Source organism: Pseudophryne corroboree, chromosome 11 (assembly GCF_028390025.1).
Source record: "Pseudophryne corroboree isolate aPseCor3 chromosome 11, aPseCor3.hap2, whole genome shotgun sequence".
Classification (NCBI taxonomy): domain Eukaryota; kingdom Metazoa; phylum Chordata; class Amphibia; order Anura; family Myobatrachidae; genus Pseudophryne; species Pseudophryne corroboree.
The window spans coordinates 129,642,668-129,666,687 of NC_086454.1; the positions used below are offsets into that span (position 1 = coordinate 129,642,668).

General features: G+C 34.8%; 12 non-coding genes across 12 annotated transcripts; all 12 read right to left on the minus strand.

Annotated features, from left to right (window-relative positions):
• Positions 1-1,414: 1,414 nt before the first annotated feature.
• On the minus strand, positions 1,415-1,487 carry TRNAT-UGU (transfer RNA threonine (anticodon UGU)). Its single transcript has one exon. It is a non-coding gene; the product is annotated as a tRNA-Thr (tRNA).
• Positions 1,488-3,029: 1,542 nt separating this feature from the next.
• On the minus strand, positions 3,030-3,102 carry TRNAT-UGU (transfer RNA threonine (anticodon UGU)). Its single transcript has one exon. It is a non-coding gene; the product is annotated as a tRNA-Thr (tRNA).
• Positions 3,103-5,519: 2,417 nt separating this feature from the next.
• On the minus strand, positions 5,520-5,592 carry TRNAT-UGU (transfer RNA threonine (anticodon UGU)). The gene has a single exon. It is a non-coding gene; the product is annotated as a tRNA-Thr (tRNA).
• Positions 5,593-7,124: 1,532 nt separating this feature from the next.
• On the minus strand, positions 7,125-7,197 carry TRNAT-UGU (transfer RNA threonine (anticodon UGU)). The gene has a single exon. It is a non-coding gene; the product is annotated as a tRNA-Thr (tRNA).
• A 693-nt stretch (positions 7,198-7,890) lies between these two features.
• Positions 7,891-7,963, minus strand: TRNAT-UGU (transfer RNA threonine (anticodon UGU)). The gene has a single exon. It is a non-coding gene; the product is annotated as a tRNA-Thr (tRNA).
• A 1,532-nt stretch (positions 7,964-9,495) lies between these two features.
• TRNAT-UGU (transfer RNA threonine (anticodon UGU)) lies at positions 9,496-9,568 on the minus strand. Its single transcript has one exon. It is a non-coding gene; the product is annotated as a tRNA-Thr (tRNA).
• Positions 9,569-11,111: 1,543 nt separating this feature from the next.
• Positions 11,112-11,184, minus strand: TRNAT-UGU (transfer RNA threonine (anticodon UGU)). The gene has a single exon. It is a non-coding gene; the product is annotated as a tRNA-Thr (tRNA).
• Positions 11,185-12,725: 1,541 nt separating this feature from the next.
• Positions 12,726-12,798, minus strand: TRNAT-UGU (transfer RNA threonine (anticodon UGU)). Its single transcript has one exon. It is a non-coding gene; the product is annotated as a tRNA-Thr (tRNA).
• A 1,532-nt stretch (positions 12,799-14,330) lies between these two features.
• On the minus strand, positions 14,331-14,403 carry TRNAT-UGU (transfer RNA threonine (anticodon UGU)). Its single transcript has one exon. It is a non-coding gene; the product is annotated as a tRNA-Thr (tRNA).
• A 3,122-nt stretch (positions 14,404-17,525) lies between these two features.
• TRNAT-UGU (transfer RNA threonine (anticodon UGU)) lies at positions 17,526-17,598 on the minus strand. Its single transcript has one exon. It is a non-coding gene; the product is annotated as a tRNA-Thr (tRNA).
• Positions 17,599-21,503: 3,905 nt separating this feature from the next.
• On the minus strand, positions 21,504-21,576 carry TRNAT-UGU (transfer RNA threonine (anticodon UGU)). Its single transcript has one exon. It is a non-coding gene; the product is annotated as a tRNA-Thr (tRNA).
• Positions 21,577-23,108: 1,532 nt separating this feature from the next.
• On the minus strand, positions 23,109-23,181 carry TRNAT-UGU (transfer RNA threonine (anticodon UGU)). Its single transcript has one exon. It is a non-coding gene; the product is annotated as a tRNA-Thr (tRNA).
• Between the last annotated feature and the right edge of the window lie 839 nt (positions 23,182-24,020).

Here is a 24,020-nt window from a genome sequence, read left to right on the forward strand (position 1 = left end):
AAAAATTCTACAAATTTGCAATATCCTTGATTGAGGCATGTAGTATATAACTTTTTCAGAAAATCAAATAAATGCAAAAATTAGCTGTCTTTGCTTGAATTGAATTATATAGAAAATATTGAAAAAGTTGGACATATTTTTAATGGCTCTCCAACTTTGTGTTAGAGTGTCCTGTAGTGAGCTGAAATGATAATACCATGCCTGTCAGCAGAAACAGAACAGGTGTACAGCAGGGTGAGAAGTATTAAAAACCTCCTAATGTGTGTGTTTTTGTGCTATCATTAAAGTTAAATTATTGGAAAGCTCTTACCATAGTTTCATAATAATAGTGAAAAACTTGTTGGAACTATCAGCATGAACAGAATCGGCCCAATAAAATGCAACAAATATGTTTTAGACATGCTCTTGTAACCAATCAGCAGATTAGACTGAACATCATAACTCTGTGTACAAATTGAATATCCAAATGTGTGATTAAATTGAAATGGTTCTCCTCACTTAAAGATATTGCATAGACTATTTTAACATTGGGAAACACTGGGTCCCAGTGAGATTGGACCTCATGACCCCTGGTTTACGAGACCAGTGCTCTAACCCCTGAGAGATGGAGCCACATAAGTAGCCAGAACTGTGACCAATACGGGGTCTGAATTATGGTGGAAAAGAGTTTTCTTCAAATTTCAGTAATCTTATTGGATATTATTAGTTGTAGCTCATTCTCTAAATATACACTTTTAACAAATGACCACTGCTGAAATGCCTGCTTGGGACATGCAGTTAATAAACTATTAAACAATTTAAAGAAACTTTCAGTTTGCTGTTGTATGTTGAATAGGTGTATATATAAAATTGAGGAAATGTTGGTCATGTTTTCCATGCCTCACAAACCTTGTGCTCCTTAGTCTGGAATGCCTTCAAAATGATATGACAGAATGTCTTTATATTGAGATATTTGTGACCAATAGTGGTCATTACCTTGAGTATGCTTGCATTTGTACTTTATATATGCTTACATGACCAAAAAAGCCTTCTGGCAGCTACAGTTGTCAATTCAAAACTCTTCTGGATCAACTGATGAAGTTGATTCATGCACGGTACAATACAATGTATATACCATTGTTGCTATCTTTAAAGTTTAATTATGGAAAAGCTCTTTCTACAGTTTGTAATGATACTGAAAAATTATGATGGGATTATCAGCATGAACAAAGTCAATACAATAAAATAATTTTAAGACATGCTCTTGGAACCAATTTGCAGATTAGACTGAACATCATAACTCTGTGTACAAATTGAATATCCAAATGTGTGACCAAATTGAAATGGTTCTCCTCACTTAAAGCTCTTGAGCAGACTATTTCAACATTGGGAGCTACAATTTATATTTTAGCAGCAGTAACAAGAAAGTAGTACTAGGCCCCAGTGAGATTTGAACTCACGACCCCTGGTTTACAAGACCAGCGCTCTAACCCCTGAGCTATGGAGCCTTGCCTTCAGCACTATGTGTGTTCATTCTGCTTAGTGATGGAAAAAAATCTTCTGCAAATTTCAAATATCTGTTATCATTTTATTGTCGCTTTTTGTCCCAATGTAGACTTTTCACAAAAAAATTCTACAAATTTGCAATATCCTTGATTGAGGCATGTAGTATATAACTTTTTCAGAAAATCAAATAAATGCAAAAATTAGCTGTCTTTTCTTGAATTGAATTATATAGAAAATTTTGAAAAAGTTGGACATATTTTGAATGGCTCTCCAACTTTGTGTTAGAGTGTCCTGTAGTGAGCTGAAATGATAATACCATGCCTGTCAGCAGAAACAGAACAGGTGTACAACAGGGTGAGAAGTATTAAAAACCTCCTAATGTGTGTGTTTTTGTGCTATCATTAAAGTAAAATTATTGGAAAGCTCTTACCATAGTTTCATAATAATAGTGAAAAACTTGTTGGAACTATCAGCATGAACAGAATCGGCCCAATAAAATGCAACAAATATGTTTTAGACATGCTCTTGTAACCAATCAGCATATTAGACTGAACATCATAACTCTGTGTACAAATTGAATATCCAAATGTGTGACCAAATTGAAATGGTTCTCCTCACTTAAAGATATTGCATAGACTATTTTAACATTGGGAAACACTGGGTCCCAGTGAGATTGGACCTCATGACCCCTGGTTTACGAGACCAGTGCTCTAACCCCTGAGAGATGGAGCCACATAAGTAGCCAGAACTGTGACCAATACGGGGTCTGAATTATGGTGGAAAAGAGTTTTCTTCAAATTTCAGTAATCTTATTGGATATTATTAGTTGTATCTCATTCTCCAAATATACACTTTTAACAAATGACCACTGCTGAAATGCCTGCTTGGGACATGCAGTTAATAACCTATTAAACAATTTAAAGAAACTTTCAGTTTGCTGTTGTATGTTGAATAGGTGTATATATAAAATTGAGGAATTGTTGGTCATGTTTTTTATGCCTCACAAACCTTGTGCTCCTTAGTCTGGAATGCCTTCAAAATGATATGACAGAATGTCTTTATATTGAGATATTTGTGACCAATAGTGGTCATTACCTTGAGTATGCTTGCATTTGTACTTTATATATGCTTACATGACCAAAAAAGCCTTCTGGCAGCTACAGTTGTCAATTCAAAACTCTTCAGAATCAACTGATGAAGTTGATTCCTGCACGGTACAATACAGATTAATACAATGTATATACCATTGTTGCTATCTTTAAAGTTTAATTATGGAAAAGCTCTTTCTACAGTTTGTAATGATACTGAAAAATTATGATGGGATTATCAGCATGAACAGAATCAGTACAATAAAATAATTTTAAGACATGCTCTTGGAACCAATTTGCAGATTAGACTGAACATCATAACTCTGTGTACAAATTGAATATCCAAATGTGTGACCAAATTGAAATGGTTCTCCTCACTTAAAGCTCTTGAGCAGACTATTTCAACATTGGGAGCTGCAATTTATATTTTAGCAGCAGTAACAAGAAAGTAGCACTAGGCCCCAGTGAGATTTGAACTCACAACCCCTGGTTTACAAGACCAGTGCTCTAACCCCTGAGCTATGGAGCCTTGCCTTCAGCACTATGTAGGTTCATTCTGCTTAGTGATGGAAAAAAATCTTCTGCAAATTTCAAATCTCTGTTATCATTTTATTGTCGCTTTTTGTCCCAATGTAGACTTTTCACAAAAAAATTCTACAAATTTGCAATATCCTTGATTGAGGCATGTAGTATATAACTTTTTCAGAAAATCAAATAAATGCAAAAATTAGCTGTCTTTGCTTGAATTGAATTATATAGAAAATATTGAAAAAGTTGGACATATTTTTAATGGCTCTCCAACTTTGTGTTAGAGTGTCCTGTAGTGAGCTGAAATGATAATACCATGCCTGTCAGCAGAAACAGAACAGGTGTACAGCAGGGTGAGAAGTATTAAAAACCTCCTAATGTGTGTGTTTTTGTGCTATCATTAAAGTTAAATTATTGGAAAGCTCTTACCATAGTTTCATAATAATAGTGAAAAACTTGTTGGAACTATCAGCATGAACAGAATCGGCCCAATAAAATGCAACAAATATGTTTTAGACATGCTCTTGTAACCAATCAGCAGATTAGACTGAACATCATAACTCTGTGTACAAATTGAATATCCAAATGTGTGATTAAATTGAAATGGTTCTCCTCACTTAAAGATATTGCATAGACTATTTTAACATTGGGAAACACTGGGTCCCAGTGAGATTGGACCTCATGACCCCTGGTTTACGAGACCAGTGCTCTAACCCCTGAGAGATGGAGCCACATAAGTAGCCAGAACTGTGACCAATACGGGGTCTGAATTATGGTGGAAAAGAGTTTTCTTCAAATTTCAGTAATCTTATTGGATATTATTAGTTGTAGCTCATTCTCTAAATATACACTTTTAACAAATGACCACTGCTGAAATGCCTGCTTGGGACATGCAGTTAATAAACTATTAAACAATTTAAAGAAACTTTCAGTTTGCTGTTGTATGTTGAATAGGTGTATATATAAAATTGAGGAAATGTTGGTCATGTTTTCCATGCCTCACAAACCTTGTGCTCCTTAGTCTGGAATGCCTTCAAAATGATATGACAGAATGTCTTTATATTGAGATATTTGTGACCAATAGTGGTCATTACCTTGAGTATGCTTGCATTTGTACTTTATATATGCTTACATGACCAAAAAAGCCTTCTGGCAGCTACAGTTGTCAATTCAAAACTCTTCTGGATCAACTGATGAAGTTGATTCCTGCACGGTACAATACAGATTAATACAATGTATATACCATTGTTGCTATCTTTAAAGTTTAATTATGGAAAAGCTCTTTCTACAGTTTGTAATGATACTGAAAAATTATGATGGGATTATCAGCATGAACAGAATCAGTACAATAAAATAATTTTAAGACAAGCTCTTGGAACCAATTTGCAGATTAGACTGAACATCATAACTCTGTGTACAAATTGAATATCCAAATGTGTGACCAAATTGAAATGGTTCTCCTCACTTAAAGCTCTTGAGCAGACTATTTCAACATTGGGAGCTGCAATTTATATTTTAGCAGCAGTAACAAGAAAGTAGCACTAGGCCCCAGTCAGATTTGAACTCATGACCCCTGGTTTACGAGACCAGTGCTCTAACCCCTGAGAGATGGAGCCACATAAGTAGCCAGAACTGTGACCAATACGGGGTCTGAATTATGGTGGAAAAGAGTTTTCTTCAAATTTCAGTAATCTTATTGGATATTATTAGTTGTATCTCATTCTCCAAATATACACTTTTAACAAATGACTACTGCTGAAATGCCTGCTTGGGATATGCAGTTAATAACCTATTAAACAATTTAAAGAAACTTTCAGTTTGCTGTTGTATGTTGAATAGGTGTATATATAAAATTGAGGAAATGTTGGTCATGTTTTCTATGCCTCACAAACCTTGTGCTCCTTAGACTGGAATGCCTTCAAAATGATATGACAGAATGTCTTTATATTGAGATATTTGTGACCAATAGTGGTCATTACCTTGAGTATGCTTGCATTTGTACTTTATATATGCTTACATGACCAAAAAAGCCTTCTGGCAGCTACAGTTGTCAATTCAAAACTCTTCTGGATCAACTGATGAAGTTGATTCCTGCACGGTACAATACAATGTATATACCATTGTTGCTATCTTTAAAGTTTAATTATGGAAAAGCTCTTTCTACAGTTTGTAATGATACTGAAAAATTATGATGGGATTATCAGCATGAACAGAGTCAATACAATAAAATAATTTTAAGACATGCTCTTGGAACCAATTTGCAGATTAGACTGAACATCATAACTCTGTGTACAAATTGAATATCCAAATGTGTGACCAAATTGAAATGGTTCTCCTCACTTAAAGCTCTTGAGCAGACTATTTCAACATTGGGAGCAGCAATTTATATTTTAGCAGCAGTAACAAGAAAGTAGCACTAGGCCCCAGTGAGATTTGAACTCACGACCCCTGGTTTACAAGACCAGTGCCCTAACCCCTGAGCTATGGAGCCTTGCCTTCAGTACTATGTTTGTTCATTCTGCTTAGTGATGGAAAAATATCTTCTGCAAATTTCAAATCTCTGTTATCATTTTATTGTCGCTTTTTGTCCCAATGTAGACTTTTCACAAAAAAATTCTACAAATTTGCAATATCCTTGATTGAGGCATGTAGTATATAACTTTTTCAGAAAATCAAATAAATGCAAAAATTAGCTGTCTTTGCTTGAATTGAATTATATAGAAAATATTGAAAAAGTTGGACATATTTTTAATGGCTCTCCAACTTTGTGTTAGAGTGTCCTGTAGAGAGCTGAAATGATAATACCATGCCTGTCAGCAGAAACAGAACAGGTGTACAACAGGGTGAGAAGTATTAAAAACCTCCTAATGTGTGTGTTTTTTTGCTATCATTAAAGTAAAATTATTGGAAAGCTCTTACCATAGTTTCATAATAATAGTGAAAAACTTGTTGGAACTATCAGCATGAACAGAATCGGCCCAATAAAATGCAACAAATATATTTTAGACATGCTCTTGTAACCAATCAGCAGATTAGACTGAACATCATATGTCTTTGTCCAAATTAACCATCCAAATATGTGACCAAATTGAAATGGTTCTCCTCACTTAAAGATATTGCATAGACTATTTTAACATTGGGAAACACTAGGTCCCAGTGAGATTGGACCTCATGACCCCTGGTTTATGAGACCAGTGCTCTAACCCCTGAGCTATGGAGCCACATAAGTAGCCAGAACTGTGACCAATACGGGGTCTGAATTATGGTGGAAAATAGTTTTCTTCAAATTTCAGTAATCTTATTGGATATTATTAGTTGTAGCTCATTCTCCAAATATACACTTTTAACAAATGACCACTGCTGAAATGCCTGCTTGGGACATGCAGTTAATAACCTATTAAACAATTTAAAGAAACTTTCAGTTTGCTGCTGTATGTTGAATAGGTGTATATATAAAATTGAGGAAATGTTGGTCATGTTTTCCATGCCTCACAAACCTTGTGCTCCTTAGTCTGGAATGCCTTCAAAATAATATGACAGAATGTCTTTATATTGAGATATTTGTGACCAATAGTGGTCATTACCTTGAGTATGCTTGCATTTGTACTTTATATATGCTTACATGACCAAAAAAGCCTTCTGGCAGCTACAGTTGTCAATTCAAAACTCTTCTGGATCAACTGATGAAGTTGATTCATGCACGGTACAATACAATGTATATACCATTGTTGCTATCTTTAAAGTTTAAATATAGAAAAGCTCTTTCTACAGTTTGTAATGATACTGAAAAATTATGATGGGATTATCAGCATGAACAGAATCAGTAAAATAAAATAATTTTAAGACATGCTCTTGGAACCAATTTGCAGATTAGACTGAACATCATAACTCTGTGTACAAATTGAATATCCAAATGTGTGACCAAATTGAAATGGTTCTCCTCACTTAAAGCTCTTGAGCAGACTATTTCAACATTGGGAGCTGCAATTTATATTTTAGCAGCAGTAACAAGAAAGTAGCACTAGGCCCCAGTGAGATTTGAACTCACGACCCCTGGTTTACAAGACCAGTGCTCTAACCCCTGAGCTATGGAGCCTTGCCTTCAGCACTATGTATGTTCATTCTGCTTAGTGATGGAAAAAAATCTTCTGCAAATTTCAAATCTCTGTTATCATTTTATTGTCGCTTTTTGTCCCAATGTAGACTTTTCACAAAAAAATTCTACAAATTTGCAATATCCTTGATTGAGGCATGTAGTATATAACTTTTTCAGAAAATCAAATAAATGCAAAAATTAGCTGTCTTTGCTTGAATTGAATTATATAGAAAATATTGAAAAAGTTGGACATATTTTTAATGGCTCTCCAACTTTGTGTTAGAGTGTCCTGTAGTGAGCTGAAATGATAATACCATGCCTGTCAGCAGAAACAGAACAGGTGTACAGCAGGGTGAGAAGTATTAAAAACCTCCTAATGTGTGTGTTTTTTGCTATCATTAAAGTAAAATTATTGGAAAGCTCTTACCATAGTTTCATAATAATAGTGAAAAACTTGTTGGAACTATCAGCATGAACAGAATCGGCCCAATAAAATGCAACAAATATGTTTTAGACATGCTCTTGTAACCAATCAGCAGATTAGACTGAACATCATAACTCTGTGTACAAATTGAATATCCAAATGTGTGACCAAATTGAAATGGTTCTCCTCACTTAAAGCTCTTGAGCTGACTATTTCAACATTGGGAGCTGCAATTTATATTTTAACAGCAGTAACAAGAAAGTAGCACTAGGCCCCAGTGAGATTTGAACTCACAACCCCTGGTTTACAAGACCAGTGCTCTAACCCCTGAGCTATGGAGCCTTGCATTTAGCACTATGTATGTTCATTCTGCTTAGTGATGGAAAAAAATCTTCTGCAAATTTCAAATCTCTGTTATCATTTTATTGTCGCTTTTTGTCCCAATGTAGACTTTTCACAAAAAAATTCTACAAATTTGCAATATACTTGATTAAGGCATGTAGTATATAACTTTTTCAGAAAATCAAATAAATGCAAAAATTAGCTGTCTTTGCTTGAATTGAATTATATAGAAAATATTGAAAAAGTTGGACATATTTTTAATGGCTCTCCAACTTTATGTTAGAGTGTCCTGTAGTGAGCTGAAATGATAATACCATGCTTGTCAGCAGAAACAGAACAGGTGTACAACAGGGTGAGAAGTATTAAAAAACTCCTAATGTGTGTGTTTTTTTGCTATCATTAAAGTAAAATTATTGGAAAGCTCTTACCATAGTTTCATAATAATAGTGAAAAACTTGTTGGAACTATCAGCATGAACAGAATCGGCCCAATAAGATGCAACACATATGTTTTAGACATGCTCTTGTAACCAATCAGCAGATTAGACTGAACATCATAACTCTGTGTACAAATTGAATATCCAAATGTGTGACCAAATTGAAATGGTTCTCCTCACTTAAAGATATTGCATAGACTATTTTAACATTGGGAAACACTGGGTCCCAGTGAGATTGGACCTCATGACCCCTGGTTTACGAGACCAGTGCTCTAACCCCTGAGAGATGGAGCCACATAAGTAGCCAGAACTGTGACCAATACGGGGTCTGAATTATGGTGGAAAAGAGTTTTCTTCAAATTTCAGTAATCTTATTGGATATTATTAGTTGTATCTCATTCTCCAAATATACACTTTTAACAAATGACCACTGCTGAAATGCCTGCTTGGGACATGCAGTTAATAACCTATTAAACAATTTAAAGAAACTTTCAGTTTGCTGTTGTATGTTGAATAGGTGTATATATAAAATTGAGGAAATGTTGGTCATGTTTTCTATGCCTCACAAACCTTGTGCTCCTTAGTCTGGAATGCCTTCAAAATGATATGACAGAATGTCTTTATATGGAGATATTTGTGACCAATAGTGGTCATTACCTTGAGTATGCTTGCATTTGTACTTTATATATGCTTACATGACCAAAAAAGCCTTCTGGCAGCTACAGTTGTCAATTCAAAACTCTTCTGGATCAACTGATGAAGTTGATACCTGCACTGTACAATACAATGTATATACCATTGTTGCTATCTTTAAAGTTTAATTATGGAAAAGCTCTTTCTACAGTTTGTAATGATACTGAAAAATTATGATGGGATTATCAGCATGAACAGAGTCAATACAATAAAATAATTTTAAGACATGCTCTTGGAACCAATTTGCAGATTAGAGTGAACATCATAACTCTGTGTACAAATTGAATATCCAAATGTGTGACCAAATTGAAATGGTTCTCCTCACTTAAAGCTCTTGAGCTGACTATTTCAACATTGGGAGCTGCAATTTATATTTTAACAGCAGTAACAAGAAAGTAGCACTAGGCCCCAGTGAGATTTGAACTCACAACCCCTGGTTTACAAGACCAGTGCTCTAACCCCTGAGCTATGGAGCCTTGCCTTTAGCACTATGTATGTTCATTCTGCTTAGTGATGGAAAAAAATCTTCTGCAAATTTCAAATCTCTGTTATCATTTTATTGTCGCTTTTTGTCCCAATGTAGACTTTTCACAAAAAAATTCTACAAATTTGCAATATACTTGATTGAGGCATGTAGTATATAACTTTTTCAGAAAATCAAATAAATGCAAAAATTAGCTGTCTTTGCTTGAATTGAATTATATAGAAAATATTGAAAAAGTTGGACATATTTTTAATGGCTCTCCAACTTTATGTTAGAGTGTCCTGTAGTGAGCTGAAATGATAATACCATGCCTGTCAGCAGAAACAGAACAGGTGTACAACAGGGTGAGAAGTATTAAAAAACTCCTAATGTGTGTGTTTTTTTGCTATCATTAAAGTAAAATTATTGGAAAGCTCTTACCATAGTTTCATAATAATAGTGAAAAACTTGTTGGAACTATCAGCATGAACAGAATCGGCCCAATAAAATGCAACACATATGTTTTAGACATGCTCTTGTAACCAATCAGCAGATTAGACTGAACATCATAACTCTGTGTACAAATTGAATATCCAAATGTGTGACCAAATTGAAATGGTTCTCCTCACTTAAAGATATTGCATAGACTATTTTAACATTGGGAAACACTGGGTCCCAGTGAGATTGGACCTCATAACCCCTGGTTTACGAGACCAGTGCTCTAACCCCTGAGAGATGGAGCCACATAAGTAGCCAGAACTGTGACCAATACGGGGTCTGAATTATGGTGGAAAAGAGTTTTCTTCAAATTTCAGTAATCTTATTGGATATTATTAGTTGTAGCTCATTCTCCAAATATACACTTTTAACAAATGACCACTGCTGAAATGCCTGCTTGGGACATGCAGTTAATAACCTATTAAACAATTTAAAGAAACTTTCAGTTTGCTGTTGTATGTTGAATAGGTGTATATATAAAATTGAGGAAATGTTGGTCATGTTTTCTATGCCTCACAAACCTTGTGCTCCTTAGTCTGGAATGCCTTCAAAATGATATGACAGAATGTCTTTATATTGAGATATTTGTGACCAATAGTGGTCATTACCTTGAGTATGCTTGCATTTGTACTTTATATATGCTTACATGACCAAAAAAGCCTTCTGGCAGCTACAGTTGTCAATTCAAAACTCTTCTGGATCAACTGATGAAGTTGATTCCTGCACGGTACAATACAGATTAATACATTGTATATACCATTGTTGCTATCTTTAAAGTTTAATTATGGAAAAGCTCTTAGAAACAGTTTGTAATGATACTGAAAAATTATGATGGGATTATCAGCATGAACAGAATCAGTAAAATAAAATAATTTTAAGACATGCTCTTGGAACCAATTTGCAGATTAGACTGAACATCATAACTCTGTGTACAAATTGAATATCCAAATGTGTGACCAAATTGAAATGGTTCTCCTCACTTAAAGCTCTTGAGCAGACTATTTCAACATTGGGAGCTGCAATTTATATTTTAGCAGCAGTAACAAGAAAGTAGCACTAGGCCCCAGTGAGATTTGAACTCACAACCCCTGGTTTACAAGACCAGTGCTCTAACCCCTGAGCTATGGAGCCTTGCCTTCAGCACTATGTATGTTCATTCTGCTTAGTGATGGAAAAAAATCTTCTGCAGATTTCAAATCTCTGTTATCATTTTATTGTCGCTTTTTGTCCCAATGTAGACTTTTCACAAAAAAATTCTACAAATTTGCAATATCCTTGATTGAGGCATGTAGTATATAACTTTTTCAGAAAATCAAATAAATGCAAAAATTAGCTGTCTTTGCTTGAATTGAATTATATAGAAAATATTGAAAAAGTTGGACATATTTTTAATGGCTCTCCAACTTTGTGTTAGAGTGTCCTGTAGTGAGCTGAAATGATAATACCATGCCTGTCAGCAGAAACAGAACAGGAGTACAGCAGGGTGAGAAGTATTAAAAACCTCCTAATGTGTGTGTTTTTTGCTATCATTAAAGTAAAATTATTGGAAAGCTCTTACCATAGTTTCATAATAATAGTGAAAAACTTGTTGGAACTATCAGCATGAACAGAATCGGCCCATTAAAATGCAACAAATATGTTTTAGACATGCTCTTGTAACCAATCAGCAGATTAGACTGAACATCATAACTCTGTGTACAAATTGAATATCCAAATGTGTGACCAAATTGAAATGGTTCTCCTCACTTAAAGATATTGCATAGACTATTTTAACATTGGGAAACACTGGGTCCCAGTGAGATTGGACCTCATGACCCCTGGTTTACGAGACCAGTGCTCTAACCCCTGAGAGATGGAGCCACATAAGTAGCCAGAACTGTGACCAATACGGGGTCTGAATTATGGTGGAAAAGAGTTTTCTTCAAATTTCAGTAATCTTATTGGATATTATTAGTTGTATCTCATTCTCCAAATATACACTTTTAACAAATGACCACTGCTGAAATGCCTGCTTGGGATATGCAGTTAATAACCTATTAAACAATTTAAAGAAACTTTCAGTTTGCTGTTGTATGTTGAATAGGTGTATATATAAAATTGAGGAAATGTTGGTCATGTTTTCTATGCCTCACAAACCTTGTGCTCCTTAGTCTGGAATGCCTTCAAAATGATATGACAGAATGTCTTTATATGGAGATATTTGTGACCAATAGTTGTCATTACCTTGAGTATGCTTGCATTTGTACTTTATATATGCTTACATGACCAAAAAAGCCTTCTGGCAGCTACAGTTGTCAATTCAAAACTCTTCTGGATCAACTGATGAAGTTGATTCCTGCACGGTACAATACAGATTAATACAATGTATATACCATTGTTGCTATCTTTAAAGTTTAATTATGGAAAAGCTCTTTCTACAGTTTGTAATGATACTGAAAAATTATGATGGGATTATCAGCATGAACAGAATCAGTACAATAAAATAATTTTAAGACATGCTCTTGGAACCAATTTGCAGATTAGACTGAACATCATAACTCTGTGTACAAATTGAATATCCAAATGTGTGACCAAATTGAAATGGTTCTCCTCACTTAAAGCTCTTGAGCAGACTATTTCAACATTGGGAGCTGCAATTTATATTTTAGCAGCAGTAACAAGAAAGTAGCTCTAGGCCCCAGTGAGATTTGAACTCACGACCCCTTGTTTACAAGACCAGTGCTCTAACCCCTGAGCTATGGAACCTTGCCTTCAGCACTATGTATGTTCATTCTGCTTAGTGATGGAAAAAAATCTTCTGCAAATTTCAAATCTCTGTTATCATTTTATTGTCGCTTTTTGTCCCAATGTAGACTTTTCACAAAAAAATTCTACAAATTTGCAATATCCTTGATTGAGGCATGTAGTATATAACTTTTTCAGAAAATCAAATAAATGCAAAAATTAGCTGTCTTTGCTTGAATTGAATTATATAGAAAATATTGAAAAAGTTGGACATATTTTTAATGGCTCTCCAACTTTGTGTTAGAGTGTCCTGTAGTGAGCTGAAATGATAATACCATGCCTGTCAGCAGAAACAGAACAGGTGTACAACAGGGTGAGAAGTATTAAAAACCTCCTAATGTGTGTGTTTTTTTGCTATCATTAAAGTAAAATTATTGGAAAGCTCTTACCATAGTTTCATAATAATAGTGAAAAACTTGTTGGAACTATCAGCATGAACAGAATCGGCCCAATAAAATGCAACAAATATGTTTTAGACATGCTCTTGTAACCAATCAGCAGATTAGACTGAACATCATAACTCTGTGTACAAATTGAATATCCAAATGTGTGACCAAATTGAAATGGTTCTCCTCACTTAAAGATAATGCATAGACTATTTTAACATTGGGAAACACTGGGTCCCAGTGAGATTGGACCTCATGACCCCTGGTTTACGAGACCAGTGCTCTAACCCCTGAGAGATGGAGCCACATAAGTAGCCAGAACTGTGACCAATACGGGGTCTGAATTATGGTGGAAAAGAGTTTTCTTCAAATTTCAGTAATCTTATTGGATATTATTAGTTGTAGCTCATTCTCCAAATATACACTTTTAACAAATGACCACTGCTGAAATGCCTGCTTGGGACATGCAGTTAATAACCTATTAAACAATTTAAAGAAACTTTCAGTTTGCTGTTGTATGTTGAATAGGTGTATATATAAAATTGAGGAAATGTTGGTCATGTTTTCTATGCCTCACAAACCTTGTGCTCCTTAGTCTGGAATGCCTTCAAAATGATATGACAGAATGTCTTTATATTGAGATATTTGTGACCAATAGTGGTCATTACCTTGAGTATGCTTGCATTTGTACTTTATATATGCTTACATGACCAAAAAAGCCTTCTGGCAGCTACAGTTGTCAATTCAAAACTCTTCTGGATCAACTGATGAAGTTGATTCCTGCACGGTACAATACAATGTATATACCATTGTTGCTATCTTTAAAGTTTAATTATGGAAAAGCTCTTTCTACAGTTTGTAATGATACTGAAAAATTATGATGGGATTATCAGCATGAACAGAGTCAATACAATAAAATAATTTTAAGACATGCTCTTGGAACCAATTTGCAGATTAGACTGAACATCATAACTCTGTGTACAAATTGAATATCCAAATGTGTGACCAAATTGAAATAGTTCTCCTCACTTAAAGCTCTTGAGCAGACTATTTCAACATTGGGAGCTGCAATTTATATTTTAGCAGCAGTAACAAGAAAGTAGCACTAGGCCCCAGTGAGATTTGAACTCACAACCCCTGGTTTACAAGACCAGTGCTCTAACCCCTGAGCTATGGAGCCTTGCCTTCAGCGCTATGTATGTTCATTCTGCTTAGTGATGGAAAAAAATCTTCTGCAAATTTCAAATCTCTGTTATCATTTTATTGTCGCTTTTTGTCCCAATGTAGACTTTTCACAAAAAAATTCTACAAATTTGCAATATCCTTGATTGAGGCATGTAGTATATAACTTTTTCAGAAAATCAAATAAATGCAAAAATTAGCTGTCTTTGCTTGAATTGAATTATATAGAAAATATTGAAAAAGTTGGACATATTTTTAATGGCTCTCCAACTTTGTGTTAGAGTGTCCTGTAGTGAGCTGAAATGATAATACCATGCCTGTCAGCAGAAACAGAACAGGTGTACAACAGGGTGAGAAGTATTAAAAACCTCCTAATGTGTGTGTTTTTTTGCTATCATTAAAGTAAAATTATTGGAAAGCTCTTACCATAGTTTCATAATAATAGTGAAAAACTTGTTGGAACTATCAGCATGAACAGAATCGGCCCAATAAAATGCAACAAATATGTTTTAGACATGCTCTTGTAACCAATCAGCAGATTAGACTGAACATCATAACTCTGTGTACAAATTGAATATCCAAATGTGTGACCAAATTGAAATGGTTCTCCTCACTTAAAGATATTGCATAGACTATTTTAACATTGGGAAACACTGGGTCCCAGTGAGATTGGACCTCATGACCCCTGGTTTACGAGACCAGTGCTCTAACCCCTGAGAGATGGAGCCACATAAGTAGCCAGAACTGTGACCAATATGGGGTCTGAATTATGGTGGAAAAGAGTTTTCTTCAAATTTCAGTAATCTTATTGGATATTATTAGTTGTAGCTCATTCTCCAAATATACACTTTTAACAAATGACCACTGCTGAAATGCCTGCTTGGGACATGCAGTTAATAACCTATTAAACAATTTAAAGAAACTTTCAGTTTGCTGTTGTATGTTGAATAGGTGTATATATAAAATTGAGGAAATGTTGGTCATGTTTTCCATGCCTCACAAACCTTGTGCTCCTTAGTCTGGAATGCCTTCAAAATGATATGACAGAATGTCTTTATATTGAGATATTTGTGACCAATAGTGGTCATTACCTTGAGTATGCTTGCATTTGTACTTTATATATGCTTACATGACCAAAAAAGCCTTCTGGCAGCTACAGTTGTCAATTCAAAACTCTTCTGGATCAACTGATGAAGTTGATTCCTGCACGGTACAATACAATGTACATTGTTGCTATCTTTAAAGTTTAATTATGGAAAAGCTCTTTCTACAGTTTGTAATGATACTGAAAAATTATGATGGGATTATCAGCATGAACAGAGTCAATACAATAAAATAATTTTAAGAAATGCTCTTGGAACCCATTTGCAGATTAGACTGAACATCATAACTCTGTGTACAAATTGAATATCCAAATGTGTGACCAAATTGAAATGGTTCTCCTCACTTAAAGCTCTTGAGCAGACTATTTCAACATTGGGAGCTGCAATTTATATTTTAACAGCAGTAACAGTGAGATTTGAACTCACGACGCCTGGTTTACAAGACCAGTGCTCTAACCCCTGAGCTATGGAGCCTTGCCTTCAGCACTATGTATGTTCATTCTGCTTAGTGATGGAAAAAAATCTTCTGCAAATTTCAAATCTCTGTTATCATTTTATTGTCACTTTTTGTCCCAATGTAGACTTTTCACAAAAAAATTCTACAAATTTGCAATATCCTTGATTGAGGCATGTAGTATATAACTTTTTCAGAAAATCAAATAAATGCAAAAATTAGCTGTCTTTGCTTGAATTGAATTATATAGAAAATATTGAAAAAGTTGGACATATTTTTAATGGCTCTCCAACTTTGTGTTAGAGTGTCCTGTAGTGAGCTGAAATGATAATACCATGCCTGTCAGCAGAAACAGAACAGGTGTACAACAGGGTGAGAAGTATTAAAAACCTCCTAATGTGTGTGTTTTTTTGCTATCATTAAAGTAAAATTATTGGAAAGCTCTTACCATAGTTTCATAATAATAGTGAAAAACTTGTTGGAACTATCAGCATGAACAGAATCGGCCCAATAAAATGCAACAAATATGTTTTAGACATGCTCTTGGAACCAATCAGCAGATTAGACTGAACATCATAACTCTGTGTACAAATTGAATATCCAAATGTGTGACCAAATTGAAATGGTTCTCCTCACATAAAGATATTGCATAGACTATTTTAACATTGGGAAACACTGGGTCCCAGTGAGATTGGACCTCATGACCCCTGGTTTACGAGACCAGTGCTCTAACCCCTGAGAGATGGAGCCACATAAGTAGCCAGAACTGTGACCAATACGGGGTCTGAATTATGGTGGAAAAGAGTTTTCTTCAAATTTCAGTAATCTTATTGGATATTATTAGTTGTAGCTCATTCTCCAAATATACACTTTTAACAAATGACCACTGCTGAAATGCCTGCTTGGGACATGCAGTTAATAACCTATTAAACAATTTAAAGAAACTTTCAGTTTGCTGTTGTATGTTGAATAGGTGTATATATAAAATTGAGGAAATGTTGGTCATGTTTTCTATGCCTCACAAACCTTGTGCTCCTTAGTCTGGAATGCCTTCAAAATGATATGACAGAATGTCTTTATATTGAGATATTTGTGACCAATAGTGGTCATTACCTTGAGTATGCTTGCATTTGTACTTTATATATGCTTACATGACCAAAAAAGCCTTCTGGCAGCTACAGTTGTCAATTCAAAACTCTTCTGGATCAGCTGATGAAGTTGATTCCTGCACGGTACAATACAGATTAATACAATGTATATACCATTGTTGCTATCTTTAAAGTTTAATTATGGAAAAGCTCTTAGAAACAGTTTGTAATGATACTGAAAAATGATGATGGGATTATCAGCATGAACAGAATCAGTACAATAAAATAATTTTAAGACATGCTCTTGGAACCAATTTGCAGATTAGACTGAACATCATAACTCTGTGTACAAATTGAATATCCAAATGTGTGACCAAATTGAAATGGTTCTCCTCACTTAAAGCTCTTGAGCTGACTATTTCAACATTGGGAGCTGCAATTTATATTTTAACAGCAGTAACAAGAAAGTAGCACTAGGCCCCAGTGAGATTTGAACTCACAACCCCTGGTTTACAAGACCAGTGCTCTAACCCCTGAGCTATGGAGCCTTGCCTTTAGCACTATGTATGTTCATTCTGCTTAGTGATGGAAAAAAATCTTCTGCAAATTTCAAATCTCTGTTATCATTTTATTGTCGCTTTTTGTCCCAATGTAGACTTTTCACAAAAAAATTCTACAAATTTGCAATATCCTTGATTGAGGCATGTAGTATATAACTTTTTCAGAAAATCAAATAAATGCAAAAATTAGCTGTCTTTGCTTGAATTGAATTATATAGAAAATATTGAAAAAGTTGGACATATTTTTAATGGCTCTCCAACTTTATGTTAGAGTGTCCTGTAGTGAGCTGAAATGATAATACCATGCCTGTCAGCAGAAACAGAACAGGTGTACAACAGGGTGAGAAGTATTAAAAAACTCCTAATGTGTGTGTTTTTTTGCTATCATTAAAGTAAAATTATTGGAAAGCTCTTACCATAGTTTCATAATAATAGTGAAAAACTTGTTGGAACTATCAGCATGAACAGAATCGGCCCAATAAAATGCAACACATATGTTTTAGACATGCTCTTGTAACCAATCAGCAGATTAGACTGAACATCATAACTCTGTGTACAAATTGAATATCCAAATGTGTGACCAAATTGAAATGGTTCTCCTCACTTAAAGATATTGCATAGACTATTTTAACATTGGGAAACACTGGGTCCCAGTGAGATTGGACCTCATGACCCCTGGTTTACGAGACCAGTGCTCTAACCCCTGAGAGATGGAGCCACATAAGTAGCCAGAACTGTGACCAATACGGGGTCTGAATTATGGTGGAAAAGAGTTTTCTTCAAATTTCAGTAATCTTATTGGATATTATTAGTTGTAGCTCATTCTCCAAATATACACTTTTAACAAATGACCACTGCTGAAATGCCTGCTTGGGACATGCAGTTAATAACCTATTAAACAATTTAAAGAAACTTTCAGTTTGCTGTTGTATGTTGAATAGGTGTATATATAAAATTGAGGAAATGTTGGTCATGTTTTCTATGCCTCACAAACCTTGTGCTCCTTAGTCTGGAATGCCTTCAAAATGATATGACAGAATGTCTTTATATTGAGATATTTGTGACCAATAGTGGTCATTACCTTGAGTATGCTTGCATTTGTACTTTATATATGCTTACATGACCAAAAAAGCCTTCTGGCAGCTACAGTTGTCAATTCAAAACTCTTCTGGATCAACTGATGAAGTTGATTCCTGCACGGTACAATACAGATTAATACAATGTATATGCCATTGTTGCTATCTTTAAAGTTTAATTATGGAAAAGCTCTTTCTACAGTTTGTAATGATACTGAAAAATTATGATGGGATTATCAGCATGAACAGAATCAGTACAATAAAATAATTTTAAGACATGCTCTTGGAACCAATTTGCAGATTAGACTGAACATCATAACTGTGTACAAATTGAATATCCAAATGTGTGACCAAATTGAAATGGTTCTCCTCACTTAAAGCTCTTGAGCAGACTATTTCAACATTGGGAGCTGCAATTTATATTTTAGCAGCAGTAACAAGAAAGTAGCACTAGGTCCCAGTGAGATTTGAACTCATGACCCCTGGTTTACAAGATCAGTGCTCTAACTCCAGAGCTATGGAGCCTTGCCTTCAGCACTATGTATGTTCATTCTGCTTAGTGATGGAAAAAAATCTTCTGCAAATTTCAAATCTCTGTTATCATTTTATTGTCGCTTTTTGTCCCAATGTAGACTTTTCACAAAAAAATTCTACAAATTTGCAATATCCTTGATTGAGGCATGTAGTATATAACTTTTTCAGAAAATCAAATAAATGCAAAAATTAGCTGTCTTTGCTTGAATTGAATTATATAGAAAATATTGAAAAAGTTGGACATATTTTTAATGGCTCTCCAACTTTGTGTTAGAGTGTCCTGTAGTGAGCTGAAATGATAATACCATGCCTGTCAGCAGAAACAGAACAGGTGTACAACAGGGTGAGAAGTATTAAAAACCTCCTAATGTGTGTGTTTTTTTGCTATCATTAAAGTAAAATTATTGGAAAGCTCTTACCATAGTTTCATAATAATAGTGAAAAACTTGTTGGAACTATCAGCATGAACAGAATCGGCCCAATAAAATGCAACAAATATGTTTTAGACATGCTCTTGGAACCAATTTGCAGATTAGACTGAACATCATAACTCTGTGTACAAATTGAATATCCAAATGTGTGACCAAATTGAAATGGTTCTCCTCACTTAAAGCTCTTGAGCAGACTATTTCAACATTGGGAGCTGCAATTTATATTTTAGCAGCAGTAACAAGAAAGTAGCACTAGGCCCAAGTGAGATTTGAACTCACAACCCCTGGTTTACAAGACCAGTGCTCTCACCCCTGGAGCCTTGCCTTCAGCACTATGTATGTCCATTCTGCTTAGTGATGGAAAAAAATCTTCTGCAAATTTCAAATCTCTGTTATCATTTTATTGTCGCTTTTTGTCCCAATGTAGACTTTTCACAAAAAAATTCTACAAATTTGCAATATACTTGATTGAGGCATGTAGTATATAACTTTTTCAGAAAATCAAATAAATGCAAAAATTAGCTGTCTTTGCTTGAATTGAATTATATAGAAAATATTGAAAAAGTTGGACATATTTTTAATGGCTCTCCAACTTTGTGTTAGAGTGTCCTGTAGTGAGCTGAAATGATAATACCATGCCTGTCAGCAGAAACAGAACAGGTGTACAACAGGGTGAGAAGTATTAAAAAACTCCTAATGTGTGTGTTTTTTTGCTATCATTAAAGTAAAATTATTGGAAAGCTCTTACCATAGTTTCATAATAATAGTGAAAAACTTGTTGGAACTATCAGCATGAACAGAATCGGCCCAATAAAATGCAACACATATGTTTTAGACATGCTCTTGTAACCAATCAGCAGATTAGACTGAACATCATATGTCTTTGTCCAAATTAACCATCCAAATATGTGACCAAATTGAAATGGTTCTCCTCACTTAAAGATATTGCATAGACTATTTTAACATTGGGAAACACTAGGTCCCAGTGAGATTGGACCTCATGACCCCTGGTTTACGAGACCAGTGCTCTAACCCCTGAGCTATGGAGCCACATAAGTAGCCAGAACTGTGACCAATACGGGGTCTGAATTATGGTGGAAAAGAGTTTTCTTCAAATTTCAGTAATCTTATTGGATATTATTAGTTGTAGCTCATTCTCCAAATATACACTTTTAACAAATGACCACTGCTGAAATGCCTGCTTGGGACATGCAGTTAATAACCTATTAAACAATTTAAAGAAACTTTCAGTTTGCTGCTGTATGTTGAATAGGTGTATATATAAAATTGAGGAAATGTTGGTCATGTTTTCCATGCCTCACAAACCTTGTGCTCCTTAGTCTGGAATGCCTTCAAAATGATATGACAGAATGTCTTTATATTGAGATATTTGTGACCAATAGTGGTCATTACCTTGAGTATGCTTGCATTTGTACTTTATATATGCTTACATGACCAAAAAAGCCTTCTGGCAGCTACAGTTGTCAATTCAAAACTCTTCTGGATCAACTGATGAAGTTGATTCATGCACGGTACAATACAATGTATATACCATTGTTGCTATCTTTAAAGTTTAATTATGGAAAAGCTCTTTCTACAGTTTGTAATGATACTGAAAAATTATGATGGGATTATCAGCATGAACAGAATCAGTACAATAAAATAATTTTAAGACATGCTCTTGGAACCAATTTGCAGATTAGACTGAACATCATAACTCTGTGTACAAATTGAATATCCAAATGTGTGACCAAATTGAAATGGTTCTCCTCACTTAAAGCTCTTGAGCAGACTATTTCAACATTGGGAGCAGCAATTTATATTTTAGCAGCAGTAACAAGAAAGTAGCACTAGGCCCCAGTGAGATTTGAACTCACGACCGCTGGTTTACAAGACCAGTGCTCTAACTCCTGAGCTATGGAGCCTTGCCTTCAGTACTATGTTTGTTCATTCTGCTTAGTGATGGAAAAATATCTTCTGCAAATTTCAAATCTCTGTTATCATTTTATTGTCGCTTTTTGTCCCAATGTAGACTTTTCACAAAAAAATTCTACAAATTTGCAATATCCTTGATTGAGGCATGTAGTATATAACTTTTTCAGAAAATCAAATAAATGCAAAAATTAGCTGTCTTTGCTTGAATTGAATTATATAGAAAATATTGAAAAAGTTGGACATATTTTTAATGGCTCTCCAACTTTGTGTTAGAGTGTCCTGTAGAGAGCTGAAATGATAATACCATGCCTGTCAGCAGAAACAGAACAGGTGTACAACAGGGTGAGAAGTATTAAAAACCTCCTAATGTGTGTGTTTTTTTGCTATCATTAAAGTAAAATTATTGGAAAGCTCTTACCATAGTTTCATAATAATAGTGAAAAACTTGTTGGAACTATCAGCATGAACAGAATCGGCCCAATAAAATGCAACACATATGTTTTAGACATGCTCTTGTAACCAATCAGCAGATTAGACTGAACATTATATGTCTTTGTCCAAATTAACCATCCAAATATGTGACCAAATTGAAATGGTTCTCCTCACTTAAAGATATTGCATAGACTATTTTAACATTGGGAAACACTAGGTCCCAGTGAGATTGGACCTCATGACCCCTGGTTTACGAGACCAGTGCTCTAACCCCTGAGCTATGGAGCCACATAAGTAGCCAGAACTGTGACCAATACGGGGTCTGAATTATGGTGGAAAAGAGTTTTCTTCAAATTTCAGTAATCTTATTGGATATTATTAGTTGTAGCTCATTCTCCAAATATACACTTTTAACAAATGACCACTGCTGAAATGCCTGCTTGGGACATGCAGTTAATAACCTATTAAACAATTTAAAGAAACTTTCAGTTTGCTGCTGTATGTTGAATAGGTGTATATATAAAATTGAGGAAATGTTGGTCATGTTTTCCATGCCTCACAAACCTTGTGCTCCTTAGTCTGGAATGCCTTCAAAATGATATGACAGAATGTCTTTATATTGAGATATTTGTGACCAATAGTGGTCATTACCTTGAGTATGCTTGCATTTGTACTTTATATATGCTTACATGACCAAAAAAGCCTTCTGGCAGCTACAGTTGTCAATTCAAAACTCTTCTGGATCAACTGATGAAGTTGATTCATGCACGGTACAATACAATGTATATACCATTGTTGCTATCTTTAAAGTTTAATTATGGAAAAGCTCTTTCTACAGTTTGTAATGATACTGAAAAATTATGATGGGATTATCAGCATGAACAAAGTCAATACAATAAAATAATTTTAAGACATGCTCTTGGAACCAATTTGCAGATTAGACTGAACATCATAACTCTGTGTACAAATTAAATATCCAAATGTGTGACCAAATTGAAATGGTTCTCCTCACTTAAAGCTCTTGAGCAGACTATTTCAACATTGGGAGCTACAATTTATATTTTAGCAGCAGTAACAAGAAAGTAGCACTAGGCCCCAGTGAGATTTGAACTCACAACCCCTGGTTTACAAGACCAGTACTCTAACCCCAGAGCTATTGAGCCTTGCCTTCAGCACTATGTATGTTCATTCTGCTTAGTGATGGAAAAAAATCTTCTGCAAATTTCAAATATCTGTTATCATTTTATTGTCGCTTTTTGTCCCAATGTAGACTTTTCACAAAAAAATTCTACAAATTTGCAATATCCTTGATTGAGGCATGAAGTATATAACTTTTTCAGAAAATCAAATAAATGCAAAAATTAGCTGTCTTTGCTTGAATTGAATTATATAGAAAATATTGAAAAAGTTGGACATATTTTTAATGGCTCTCCAACTTTGTGTTAGAGTGTCCTGTAGTGAGCTGAAATGATAATACCATGCCTGTCAGCAGAAACAGAACAGGTGTACAACAGGGTGAGAAGTATTAAAAACCTCCTAATGTGTGTGTTTTTGTGCTATCATTAAAGTTAAATTATTGGAAAACTCTTACCATAGTTTCATAATAATAGTGAAAAACTTGTTGGAACTATCAGCATGAACAGAATCGGCCCAATAAAATGCAACAAATATGTTTTAGACATGCTCTTGTAACCAATCAGCAGATTAGACTGAACATCATAACTCTGTGTACAAATTGAATATCCAAATGTGTGACCAAATTGAAATGGTTCTCCTCACTTAAAGATATTGCATAGACTATTTTAACATTGGGAAACACTGGGTCCCAGTGAGATTGGACCTCATGACCCCTGGTTTACGAGACCAGTGCTCTAACCCCTGAGAGATGGAGCCACATAAGTAGCCAGAACTGTGACCAATACGGGGTCTGAATTATGGTGGAAAAGAGTTTTCTTCAAATTTCAGTAATCTTATTGGATATTATTAGTTTTAGCTCATTCTC